A 14387-nucleotide genomic window follows, 5' to 3' on the forward strand; every position below is an offset into this window, starting at 1 on the left:
TTGATGAGACAATTATTTAATGAAGATTAAATAATATTAGTGGAGACGAATTAACTGTAAATTCGTAAATTGAATATAATAAGTTATATTTAATTACATGTATGTAATGTTAGCTTGGACGAATTAATCTGTTAATTCGTAATTAAATGTAATCGGTTATATTTAATATCAACAAGATGAATGTGTCATAGTGGTAATAGTGAGGGTACTCAAACCAAGAGGTCATGGGTTCGATCCTCACTAGATGACAATTTATATTTAACACATTTTTACATTTTTGGAAACCGAAAATAAGGAATTAAAAACTCCTTATTGTTTCGGTAATTGGGCCGGAAATTAGAGGATGAAAAATCCACCCTTATACACGGTTTAAGAGGGTGAGATGGGTGAATTCATTCTAACCTAATTTTTGCCCTAACTCAACCTTGCCTCCTCTCATCGGAAAGACACAAAAAACCTAAAATTAATCTGTTGATTTGGGGATCGATTCTAGCATAATCAAAGGGCATTTCTCATATCGTCTTGGGTGCAACTGATAGGCGAATATCTACTTTGATATTGTTCTTAGGCCGTATTTGCTAGGACCGAAGGTTATTTCTTAATCCTTTACAATTTTGTTTATGCAATTTAATTTTATGACTAGTTTCATCATTATAATTCGTTATAGTCCTTAAAATTAAAGGGATGTATACAGATAAATCCCACATGGCCTACCAAGAATGACACGAGAGCGTCTTCCCATAGGGATGTCCAACACAACAAAATCGGTAGGAATTGAAAGCTTGCCAATTTGAACCATGATATCCTTGAGAATCCCATTTGGAGATTTGATTGTTCCATCGGCAAGTTTGATTGTAATGGAAGTGCGGGCTAAGCTTGAAATATTCAACCTCTTCACAAGGGCAAGTGGTATGACACTCACACTTGCCCCTAAGTCACATAAAGCACTATCCACCTTTTGGTCACCAACGATACATGGAATTGAGAAACTCCCGGGGTCATCAAGTTTGATGGGGATTTCTTTAGATTTGACCACATTGCACTTCTCACTTGAGGCATCAAGCTCATGGCTACTAATGTCCACTCTTCTAAAAATGACTTTTTCTTGCTTGGCCAAAGAGTGTTCTTCTACCATCACCATCTCTTCTTCTTCCGGGTTCTTCTCAACTTCTACCATCACATTTGGTGCTTTCACAATTTCTTCAAGCACAAATTCTTCACTCATAGTGGTTGGTGAAGTCATAATCATCTCTCCCTTATCCGGGTCGACTTCAACATCCAAGCTTGTACCATGAATTGTCATTATTTGCTCAAGCACATAGTCTTCTATGCTCTCTTTTTCGGGTTCATGGTCAACTTCTTGGAATGTTTTCATAGCCATGGAAAAGGGAGTAGTGTAAGACAACTCCTCTTGACTTGGCAAATCAAATGACTCTTCTTTTTCCTTTTCAACTCCAACCATGATAGCATTAACTTCCTTTGACTTCATAGGGTCCCTTGGATTTTGCCCTTGTCTTAGAAACACATCCGGTGGTTTTTGAGAACTCATGAGAGCTTGGGAAGCCACCTTAGCTTCAAGACTCTTGATTTGTTGTTGGGTATTACTTTCCAAATCCCCTATCAACTTCACCAAGTTGTCATATTTATCATCTCCCATGGTATTGCTTGCTTGGGGTGGTGGCTCTTGGTTGAAGGGTTGGTTGGAAATTGGAAGAGAAAAGCCATATCCTTGATCTTTAAAGTTGGAATTTTGGTTGTTCCCTTGGTACCCTTGATTGAACCCTTGATTTTGCCCTTGGTTGTACCTTTGATTATTGTTGTATCCTTGATTGAACCCTTGATCAAACCCTTGGTTGTCTTGATTACCTTGGTTTCCTTGATAAAAGTTTTGATTACCTTGGTTCCCTTGGTTACACCTATAATCTTGGTATACTTGAGATTGGTTGGCAAAGTTTTGGTTGGATGCTTGATTGTTGTTGAACGAGGGCCTAGGTGGACGGTTGGAGAAATTGTTAAATGCTTGGAAAGCGTTCACCTCTTGCACATTGTTCCCATCAATGTTGTTGTAATGATTATTTGCACATACTTCATAAGTGTGACCCATCCCTCCACATGACTCACATGTTGATCTTTACATCACTTCCTTCATGGATGGTCCATGAGAAGTGGTAGTTTGATTCACTTGGTTCACTTGCTTCTTCTTACTCAACTCTTCAAGCTTTTTGGTGAGCATATCAAGCTTAGCATTAGTCTCCACATTCACTAAGAATTCGGGAGGGTGCTTGCTTCTTCTCAAGACATTCACTCTTGTGCCATAATTTGCCTCGGAGTCCACCATTTTCTTAATTAGAGTCGTGCCCTCCTCTTTACCCAAATGATCGAATCCCCCTCCCGCGGAGGCATTCACCATTTCTTTTGTCCTTGGGAGCAAAGTTTGAAAGAAGGTTTGAGTCACGTACCAAGCCGGGATCCCATGATGAGGGCAACTAGCAAGTAGATCTAGGTACCTATCCCATGCCTCTCCTAGGGACTCTCCTTCCTCTTGTTGAAAGGTATGAATTTCGTTCCGGAGCATAGCGGTCTTTGATGATGGATAATACTTCTCTAGGAACGCCTTAGCTAAGGCATCCTATGTAGTAAATGTGTCCGGAGGGTGCACATTCAACCAACGATCTGCCTTGCCCGTTAGAGAAAATGGGAATAACATCATCCTTAGTGTATCCTTGGACACCCCATTCTTTTTCATCATAGAGACCTTCCTCTTGAACCTCCTTAGGTGAGCATGAGTATCTTCTTCAATGTGTCCTCCAAACAAGTCTTTTTCAATTAGGCCAACTTGAGCCGGGTGCATCTCAAAATTGTTTGGAGCCAAGATGCCAAAATTGATGGGGTTACAAGCATCATTATGGTTTGGACGGTTATGGTCACGTAAAGCCATTGGTGGTGGTGGTGGATTTGGTATATGAGAGGTTGGTGTTTGAGGTGGGTTATTTGGAAGTTGGAAGTTGTGAAATGGATTTTCTAATGGAGGCTCAATTGTAATGTTTGGTTGTTGTTGAGTTGTGTTTTCAATGAGAGGTTGGATGGGTGGATTTGCTTGGTTTATGGTTGCTTGAGAAGAGGTTATAACCCTTGCAATGGTCCTATTCCTTAAGGCTCTAAAAAGCCTTTCGGGATCGGAGTCAAAGAGCAAAGCTTGTAGATTCCTCCTAGGCATAAAACTCGACAAACCGTAAGACTCCTAGTGCTTTTACACACTAGGGTAAGGCAAAAAATCACACACACTCTACAAGAAGCACACAAACTACACAAACAAACAAACAACAAGTAAAGACTAAAGCTAGAAACTTCAACTAACTAAGCATAACCTAACGCCATCCCCGACAACGGCGCCATTTTGATGTAGGGAATTTGTCGTCATTTCCCAATAAAAAACAATTTATAAAGAACCCAAATTAAGTAGTATAATTAGGATGTCGAACACAAAGATGGCGGGGGTGTATACTTAGTCTGTTTAACTCCCAATTTAGCCTAATAATGAAAGAGGTTTGATTTATGATAAACTTAGATGCAAATAAACTAAATGAGATTGTAATTAATCAATATGAGAAAGACTAGAGCTTTCGGGTTCACTCGGGTCATTGGGCATGAAACAAGGCAAATATGAGGAATAAGTGATTCAATTAGTCAAGGAATTATGCCTAATGTCTTAGGACACCTAGAATTCGTTAACCCACTATCGTATGATTAACTAAAACTCGTCACACTCATGCACACAGATCATCCAATAGTCTACACACCAAGATTGTTCATCCACTAGTATAGACACCAAGACAACTAAACATGTGAGAAAATACTCAAACTTTCATAGGAGCAATTCTCTGAAACACTTCATGTGCAAGAAAGTGACAACCAATAAAACACCCAATTCCTTATAATTCTAACCCAAAATCGTACCCATTATAGACCCGAGATCCCCCTAAGCCCTAGAGGAGAACTACTCACACATGTTTAAGGATGAAAAACTAACAATAACATGGAACAATACACACACAAACATGCTAAACATAATAAAGATAGAAACTTTGAATGAAAACGTTAAGTAAAGAACATAAATGTAAACAAATGAAAATAAATGCAAATAAAAGATGAGAATTATACCTATTAAGAGGAAAGTAACAAACTTGGATAATAAAAATGGAGGATGAATGTCTTCTTCCTTCAAATTACACCCCAAAACTAAATGTAAACTATTGAGAAAATGAAAAACTAGCATAAACTAGAGAATAATTGAACTATTATTGAAGAAAGATTGCAACTTTAATTAAAGGAGAAATTTTAGAGGAAAATTCAATAAACTAGGGTTCTTGAGTTACAATATAGAGAGACTAGAGAAAATAAATCTAAGGTAAACTAATTCTAATTCTAATGTGTGGTGTTATTTCTAATGTGTGGTATGGTATATGGTAGTGTATGAGAGGGTTCTGTTTTATACTCCTCTAATAATAATATCACTAAATAATAATAATAATAATAATAATAATAATAATAATTATAATAATCTCACCAAACACTCCCACCCAACGCATATACACGACTCAAATCAAAACAAAAGGGGAAGGGGGAAAACGACAAGACACAAAAACGCAGCTACATGGGTCTCAGCCGGCTCACCGGCCGACGGTGTGTGACCGGCACAAAACCCGCTGGAAAATTGAGGTGAAATTGATAGGATTTTGAGCCGATGAGAGATCGGCAGACGGTTGACCGGCTGAGAACCATCTTGAGATTTGTTGCAGGTTGGGAGCCGGTTGGCCGGTGGCCGGTGGGCCGTTTCCAATTTTGATGATGAATCATGATGATGGAAATGAGTCGTGGTTGCTGGTTGTTGTGAGTGGTGAGCATCGCGGTGGTTGTTGATGGTTGCTGCTGCCGAGTTGATTGTTGATGGAGGTGAATGGTGATGGCGGTCATGGTTGTTGGTCGTGGGTGATGAGTTTCTGGGCTGCTGCTGCATTGAAGATGGAGGTGGGCTGGGTTGATGCTTGACTGAGGCAGAGGACGGTGAGGTGAATGACTGATGATAGAGATGGTGATGTCGGGCTGTTGCAGCTGAACTCAGGCGAGGTGCTGGTGAGCATGATGAAGTTGGACGGGATTGATGATGAATGGAAGAGGTGCAGGAGAGTGGAATTGGTGGTTGAATTGTTGATGGTGAAGATGCAGGGGACGTGGATGAAGGAGGTGATGGGGTGGAATTTGTGATGTAGCATTCTTTGTTGATGACGGTTTCGACTTTTGTAAAGTCAATGATTGACTTTGGATTTAACTTGGTTTATTTGATTCGCGCTTTGCTCTTTGACCCGTCTTATTTCCGCCTTTCTCAATGTACCTATAGGATTTAATAACGGAAGCAATAATCAAATTCCGACAAATATATATACAATTATTCGCGATAAATAGGATTAAATTATTAAATACAAATTAAACTAATAAATGAGCTATTTAACGATTAAGGCACACAAAATCGAGTCGGAATAAGGTATAAATGTGAGGTAAAAGCTACCAAAATACTACTCATCAACTAGCTACAAATAAAGCATAATAAAGACTACCCAATAGCATGAGCACCAAGACGGACCGAATGCATCAAGGAGATGTTCTAACTTTCATTAAAACTCATCAATAAACACTTCTAAAACCATCTAATAGCACAATGCACCAAGGTAAGCCAAACATGTTAAGGTAATGTCCAATTTTCATTGAGGCATTTCTACAAACACTTCAAATGCATTAAGATTAGAAACCACATAATCACCCAATTCAAAAGGTTAACAGCCCAAATTCATCCCCTTAATTACCCAAATTCCCCCTAGACCCTAGATTAGACTACTCACACATGTTTAAGGATGAAAAACTAACAATAAGATAGAACAATACACACATAAACATGCTAAACATAATAAAGATAGAAACTTTGAATGAAAACATTAAGTAAAGAACATAAATGTAAGCAAATGAAATAATTGTGAATAAAAAATGAGAATTAATACCAATAAAGAGGAAATGAACAAACTTGGATAATAATGGAAGATGAATTTCTTCTTGTCTTCCAAATACAACCCAAATATTAAATGTAAACTATTGAGAAAATCAAGAACTTGCATAAACAAAGGAAGAATTAAACTAATAATTAAGGAAAGATTACAATTTTTTATTGAATGAAAATGAGAGATGAAATATTAGGGTTCTACAATATTTAGAGAGAAAGATGAACTAAGCTAGTCTAATTTCTAAGGTAGTCTAATTCTCTATCTCCAAAATGGTAGTCTAGTTTGTGGTGTAGTTTTATACTAGTCTAATAATAATCTAAATAATAATAATAATGATAATTTAATAATAACATTAATAATATTAATAATCATAATCTTAATCAAAAGACCCGACTATTAACAAAGACAAAAAGGAAGAGGGGAAAACAAAGAAAAAGATGCACCAAGGGTCCTTTGCGTCGTCACCAAAGTAAATCGTTGGCACCCAAATGAACGTGAAGAAAGAGCAGCAAAATCAAGTGGGGTGTGTGTTATGTCGGTCACCGATCATTGCGGGGCACCGTAGAGGGGACAAAATTGATGCGAGATTGTTGATTTTAGTGATGTGTGCGGCAAGACGGCTCACGGTGCCTATGCTTGAGCGAGACCTTCACAAAAAGGAGGAGAAATGGGTGTGTTCTGCCGGTTGAGGGAGTCGGTACCGTTTGTGGTACCGGCATAGAGAGCAAAGCTTCATAAAAAGCTCAGTTTCGATCCCGAGTCAAAGATGGCGAAATTGATGGTGGAAATGATCAGGTGGTGGACGAGGTGTTGGTGCATGTGGTTGAATGATGGATTGATGATGGTGAGCACGAAGGGAGAATGGAGGTAAATGTGGTTAAGGGTTGTTGTTTTGCAGTGCAGGTGCGGTGATGACAAAGGAGATGCGGGTGTTGCTGCTGGTGTTTTTTGGGTTGTATTTATGGAGGTGAACGAATGGAGGTAAGTTGATGGTGAATGTGATGAAATGCAGGGGAGGTGTTGATGAATGGAAATGGCGGAAATGATGAAGTGATGACGGAGTTGGACGGTGGTTGTCGAGGCCGCAAGTGCGAAATGGAGGTGACATGGTGATGGTGATGAAATGTCGGGATGGTAGGGATGCACTTTTGAACAATTGAAGGTCAAAGGTTGACCTTAATTCCCCTTTTCTTTTGTCTTGTAGCTAGCTTTGACCCGCTTCATTTGTTTACCTCTCGATTTTCAGTCTTTATTCCTACAAAAATTGAAATAATAAAGAGCAGTGCCAAATTCTTTAATAATAACAATTATTCGCAATAATATTCATAATATTAATTATTTATAATTAAATAGTAAAATGAGCTATTAATCGATTAGAGCACACAAAATCGAGTCGGAATAAAGTATAAATGAGGGGTAAAAGCTACCAAAATACTACTTATCAGTCCCCCTAAGTAAGTCCTCTGGAATTCACTTCTCACATTACAACCAAACAACTTTTTCCCATTTTATGTGATTTATAAAATCATGGGATCTCTTAATTCCTTGGAACTTCAATTCCCTTAGCGAACCAAACGACCCCTAGAAGTAATATGCATGACTGCTAGCAAAGGTGTGGCATGAACCTATCAGTTCCCTCTAGATGTGCTAGAAAATTTGTGATGTTTTTGTTTACAAAAGCCAAGCCTTTATTAATTTTTTGGTTGTGCTATGAAGTTGGTGCACTTGGAGTATTTCACTATTGACGGTTTCCTTGATATGGAATATGTTAAGATCTAGACGGAGATAATTCATAAAGGTAGAGATTTGTATTATTGATGTTGTGAAACTTAGGATAACAATACATGTATTTATAAAACGGAAATCCAAACCCTAATACTCTAAACCCTAGACGATAGCCGGCGGCCCTAATGGGCCTAATATCCTAATACTCTTCCGCAATCGTAAAGGCAATACATTGTACGAACTTTACGATTGGAGAAATACAAGAAAAACATTAAAAAAAACGTCTTCATCTCCTCATCTTGATCTTCTATCAAAAAAATTTCTCATCAATCTTCTTCCTCTGCACAAGTTGGTTGGTAAAGGTGCGTATAGGACTCGCCAGACAAATTTTGGTGCGTATGGGACTCGCCAGACAATTTTCTTGCGTAACTCGCCAGTTTTTTCAGTTCAGTGCTTAACTCGCCAGTTTTTTTTTTTTTTAAAATACCAACTTGATTAAAGAAAAAAAGATTTCTTAGATCTGCATTGAATTGAAGATAAGAGAAAAATGTTTTTTCTTTTTTTGGATCCGTTGAAAAAAGGAAAGAAGAGGATCTGGGTTGAAGTTTTTCCTAAGTTCTCACCAATACTGCTTAAGGAATAGCATTGTACGTAGATTTTTTTTTTATTGATTTCTTAGCTAGTTTTAATAATTGTGATTGAGAATCCTACCGGTGGGCGTTAGTAAATTTTCGCCCACCGGCAAGAATGCGGAAGCGATTTTAGAGACCTCAAGAACGAGGCTCTGATACCATGTTAAGATCTAGACGGAGATAATTCATAAAGGTAGAGATTTGTATTATTGATGTTGTGAAACTTAGGATAACAATATATGTATTTATAATACGGTAATCCAAACCCTAATACTCTAAACCCTAGACGATAGCCGGCTGCCCTAATGGGCCTAATATCCTAATAGAATAGGTCATTAAATTTGTATATGTATAAATGATTTTCATTTTAGTAGATTGATCAAAATGAGAAAATAATGCAAAATCATTTTAGTTCCAATCTTTTACATTACTAACAACTAGTTTTACACCCGTGAAAAATTGCACGTGTATGTTTTTAGGAAAATGTAGTATAATTCATTGTTATTAACAAAACATAAACGATATAATTGGGTTGAATTTATGTGTAAAACAGGGCCCTTCTATTAACCTGTATGCCATATAATTAGAAAATTGGCCAAAGTTTTTAAGCGGTCCAACAACGACCAAAACCTATAGCTCCCTTAAACAAATTAATAAGCTCCTACCAAGCCGTACTCCATACAATTTTTACGAACATTCCATCTTTCATGTATCAATGACGATAATTCAAACAATTAACTTTTAAATTCTTTTAAATAGTTATCTGCTTCTAAACATGGATCTCACACATTTTGATCCAGGTACATGGAAGATTCGCATCCAAGTCAGTCTTAGACTCTTAGACGTAGATCCCCCCACATCCAGTCATTGTTATATATTATAAATGTTAGAATTATCGCCAATGCGATTGACATTTGTCGAATTTATTCATTTTTTAATCAGATAGATTTGTAATTTTTTCAATTGATTTGATTTAATTTTTTTTAGTGAAAGAGTGAAAATGAGATGAAAAGTAATCCACTATCTCAATCTATACAATATAATTAAAAGGTTAATGTGACATGACAAATTAAATGTGACATGGTAAATGTGACAAGGCAAAATTAAATGTGACATGGCAAATTAAATGTGACATGGCAATATCATAATACACATATTATCAATCTATACAATATAGTTTAAAAGACTACATAAAACATTAAATTTTCCCTAAAAAAACATTAAATTGTATTCCATGAGCCATTTTTACAATTAATTTGTATTTTGTATTTGATTATATAATATTTGTTTAGTGACAAATTACAATACAATATTGACATTTTGACGGATAATTCTTACTAAAAAAACACACATTGGATGATAATTGAGTTAGTGTCCTACCAAAAAAAAGTAAAAGCCTATTTGGGGAGGTGTATATCAGTTATAAATAATTTTCTAATAAAAAAAATACCACATGAACACCGAAACTTTGACTATTTCTAATATAACACTGTTTATTTTTAATGAGACCATTACAAGTAACTAAATTACCCTACAAAGTAATATTTATAAATTTTTGGGATCAACTTAAAAATAGTTTAAGTATTTGTGACTTAAAAATTGAGAAAATATTGCGGTCATACAAAAGAATGGTCTTAAGAAAAAAATTATCTTTATGTATAATTTAGAACATGATCAACACAAATATTTATTATAAAATTTATGTCATAATAATGAAAGAAAATGATACTCAAAAGTCATGAACTTTGCTCCATATTTATGCGTATATTAAATTTGATAATAAGGAAAAAGGATGTTCAAAAGTCACAAAAAAATATCCTCAATTTTTTATAAATTTTTGATGGATGACAAAATTTGTGAGACAAAAAAAAAATCTATGACATTAAATGCAAATAGCATAATAAACATTAAAATTTGGCCCTTTTAATTTCAAGATAAATTAAACAACAATTTAAAATCAAATAAAATTCATACTAAATTAAAAATTTCTACTTTATTATTAGAATATTCTAAGAAACAGATAAATAACACATAATTCTAATTTTTTGTCATTTATAAAATAATAATGAATTTTTAAAGATTAAGAGCAAATAATAAAATACTTAACATTAAACATTGACCTTTTAATTTTGCAAACTAGAATAGGTTTAACGACAAATAAAAATTTACATCACTCTAATTTTAAACTGTTTATATGTGCAATTCCCTCTTAAATCTTATTGCAATAAACTTGCTCAATTTCATTAATTGGATACATATATAAATCTATAAATATAATTTATAAATAAAAAACAAGGTCAAACATATGCCATCTTTTACTTTCGTAAGATAACTCCCTAAACAATTCTCATGCAATATGGATTTTGTAAAAAAAACAAAAAAAGAAAAAAAAACAAACCTTTTACATTTCATTTCTCCTTACTCTATATTTATGTCTATATTAAATTTGCTAATAATGAAAAAGAATGCTCAAAAGTCATAAAACTTTGCTACATATTTATGTATATATTAAATTTGACAATAATAAAAAAAAAGCCAAAAGTCATAAAACGCATCCTCATTTGGCTATAAATGTTTGATGAAAGACAACATTTGTGAGCCAAAATAAGCCAATATCTTTTTGCCCCGTCGCCAAAAGAATTTTAAATATGTGTCAATAATCTTTCTTATCATTTTATCAGCATCAAGGTAAGTGTATTAAGCTTTTAAATTAATAATTTGTTTATTTATTTTAAAGTTCCATTGGTTATGAAGTACTCTTCACATTTTTAACCTTCTCATATATGTTGTTTTGTTCCATTTAGGGGGTATCAAGATTTGTGGAGTTGTGCTATTCAAAGGTAAATACAGTTACTTCTTTATGATTTAATGCCCTCTTTTTTTCATTATTTACGGAAAAACATAAAATAATAACGATAAGGTTAATATTGCATAAATCAAATTCCCTCATTTTGCTTGTTATTAATCACTCAGTGATTTTTCTTTTTGTTTTTGTAGGGATATTTCATTGGAGAAAGAAGACTATATGAACAAGAAAATACTAGAATTGTATAAATAAATACTCCCTCCATTCCACTCAATACTATATTATAAACTAACTACAAGATTGACAACACAAATTGAATATGAATGACTAATTGTTTTTAGGTTCATAAATTTTTTTTAGGATTTCAGAAAACTTTCAAAGGTATTTATTTAGGTATGTGTTACTTTTTTATTCATCATTTTTCCTTTGAATAATAGCTCTCATAGAATGAAATTGGAGTTGCGAGGATCTCAATCTTATTAACATGTTAGATAAAAAATCCTATTGACATGAATAATGGTTAAATGTAAATTATTATCTAATAATTATGGGTACATGTCATATCATCTATCTAATGTATATATACAAAATATATAATGAGATTGCAATGAAATTTGTAGTAGGCTACTATATATTTAACTCATTTTATCATTTATGCAAAAAAAATTAAAATTTAGGATTTTTGAGTAATTGATATAGATGATATACTAAGACTAGCATTTATTAAATTTCATAACTATGTTACTATAAAAAAAAATACTCCCTCCTATTCACTATTTTTTTCCCTATTTCCTTAAACGGATTATTCAGATTTTCTTCCCCTTTCTTATTTTGGAAACTTTTACTCTTATTTTATTCATTTATCTCTCCTATTACCAAACCCCACCCAACTTTTACTCTTATTTTATTCATCCCTCTCTCATATCACCAAACCTCACTTAACTCACAATTCCTTATTTAATTCCTAATTATTCATTCATCTCTCCAATCCACAAACCCCACCATCTTCCTTTATTCATTTTTTAATCATCCCCTAAAATCTTGTGCCCACATCAAAGGGGAAGAAAACCCCGAATAGGAGGGAGTATAATTTATGAGATTTAAAATATTGAGAAGATAAAAAACCATATAATCATATATGTTTTAAGCTCCTTACATTGTGAGATTTATCATTCTCAAAAAAAGAAAAAAAAAAAAATAATAATTCAACATTATGCATTAATTTGCCCTTTCATCTTCACTTACTAACTTTATTTATCCTAAATGACAAAGAGACCTTCAAACTTTCACTTAGAAATTTTAGTACAAAATATATACAATCTAATTAAAAGGCAACCTTAACCATTTAATTTTTTTTACATGGGTGCCATGAATTACTCAATTAATTGATGATTTGAAGGTATTTTTTTGTTTTTTTAAAACCACATGTTATTAGTATATTAATCAAAACAACAACTAAAGTACAATATATAGTTTAATTGTCAAAGAAATAAGGCGTTAACTAACTAAATTTTATGTATTTCAAGACTACATTTTTTAAATGGATCAACTAATTGCTCGGACAAATATAAACAATACAATAAAAACAACAAAACTAAAACAGATAAACCCGTGAATTTCACGGGTCACAAACCTAGTTATCATTTGTTTACCTTTGATTAAAATATCCCTTAAAAATATAAAAAGTAAATAAATGACCGATACTGAGGGAATAAGATTTTAAAATTAATCCCCCAAAAGAAAAAAAAAGAAGATTTTAAAATTAATGGAAAATTTAAGAAAGTGGGGAAAAAATGCATAACTATGTATAGTATTTTGTCAACGGTTTATAACAACCCCTATAATAAAAATCATCTACTCGATATAGTTTATGTTAAATTTTGGCCTGCTATATATTGATCAAATACAAATAATAACATTGAGACCCAACAATACCACAACTCACTTAAATATCAATATCAATTATATTATTACCTTATGACAATCTCACTTTGTCTATGGATACCACACTAACCTATATTCAAGCACAAATCCTTGTTTCAGACTGATTATTTTCGTCTTTTAAAAAAACGGAATTTTGTGATTCATTATTTAAAAATCTAAATAATTTCTGAATTTTGGTTAACGTATTATGTTAGGTTGGGGATTGTTGTAAAAATGATGATAATTGTTTTGTTCTGTTGTGAAGATTTAGTTTACAAACAATGAAAAAAACTAATTGCAAGGCAGAAATAAAGGAAAAGAATACAAAGGGCGGTGGATAATTGTTTGATTTGTTTGTGTATGATGGGAAGTTAACAATCTTATCTTTATTAATTCAGAAGATAATACTCAATCCAGGACGTGCCACATCATTAATACAACCTTTTTTTTAATTCATGTTATGGTGGGACCCGTTAGTGTGCAAAGTATTTTTTTCTTCAGAATTCCGCCAATACAAACATGCGACAAAATCCGTCTTAGAACAAATACTATGAAATAATACTATGGAATAATTTTATACATTCCGAATAAATGAAATTAATGGCATATAAGCGGTATGAATTACAAATCGGAATAAATGAAACTAATTACAAATTATAGAATTTACATAATTTTACAAAAATATTGAATAACAATAAAATTACATAATTACGAGAAGGATTTATATTTAATTACGGGATTGAATTACATATAATGCGAATAAATTACAGGCATAATTTTTTAAAACTAGATAGTACGATATATTTAAAAAGAAAATCATGACGGAGTATTTACTTACAGTTAAAAACTCGGCAACTTAACTACTAGCCGCGCACACCGAAAATGGTAAGTGACACTGACAATGATAGGCTACCAAATAAATTTACTCTTCAACAAACGTCGAGAATGTTCATTTTCAGTTAGATCACTGATTTACATTAAACATGTAGATCCCTAATATAGAACTATTAGATAATTACAATAAAAATGTAAAAATAAAATATTCATCAAAAAACATTCATACCGTCCTAAATACATCCCGTGTAAATTGCACGAGTTTAAAACTAGTTTGCTAAAAAAGCAAATGTGTGACGTGGTTTAACCTCATGGCTTTAAATGTTTGTGTTTTAATAAATATAAGATTATAATTTTTTTTGTTATTTATCAATTGTAATTTGTCGTTATTTAGTGTAATATAAACTTGATGTA

The 14387-nt window shown here is 33.3% G+C and overlaps 1 non-coding gene across 1 annotated transcript; it reads left to right on the forward strand.

Annotated features, from left to right (window-relative positions):
• The first annotated feature begins 2468 nt into the window (after nucleotides 1-2468).
• On the forward strand, nucleotides 2469-2575 carry LOC141658248 (small nucleolar RNA R71). Its single transcript, XR_012549144.1, has one exon. It is a non-coding gene; the product is annotated as a small nucleolar RNA R71 (small nucleolar RNA).
• The last annotated feature ends 11812 nt before the right edge of the window (nucleotides 2576-14387 follow it).

The sequence above is a fragment of the Silene latifolia genome, chromosome 5 (genome assembly GCF_048544455.1).
Source record: "Silene latifolia isolate original U9 population chromosome 5, ASM4854445v1, whole genome shotgun sequence".
Classification (NCBI taxonomy): Eukaryota; Viridiplantae; Streptophyta; class Magnoliopsida; order Caryophyllales; family Caryophyllaceae; genus Silene; species Silene latifolia.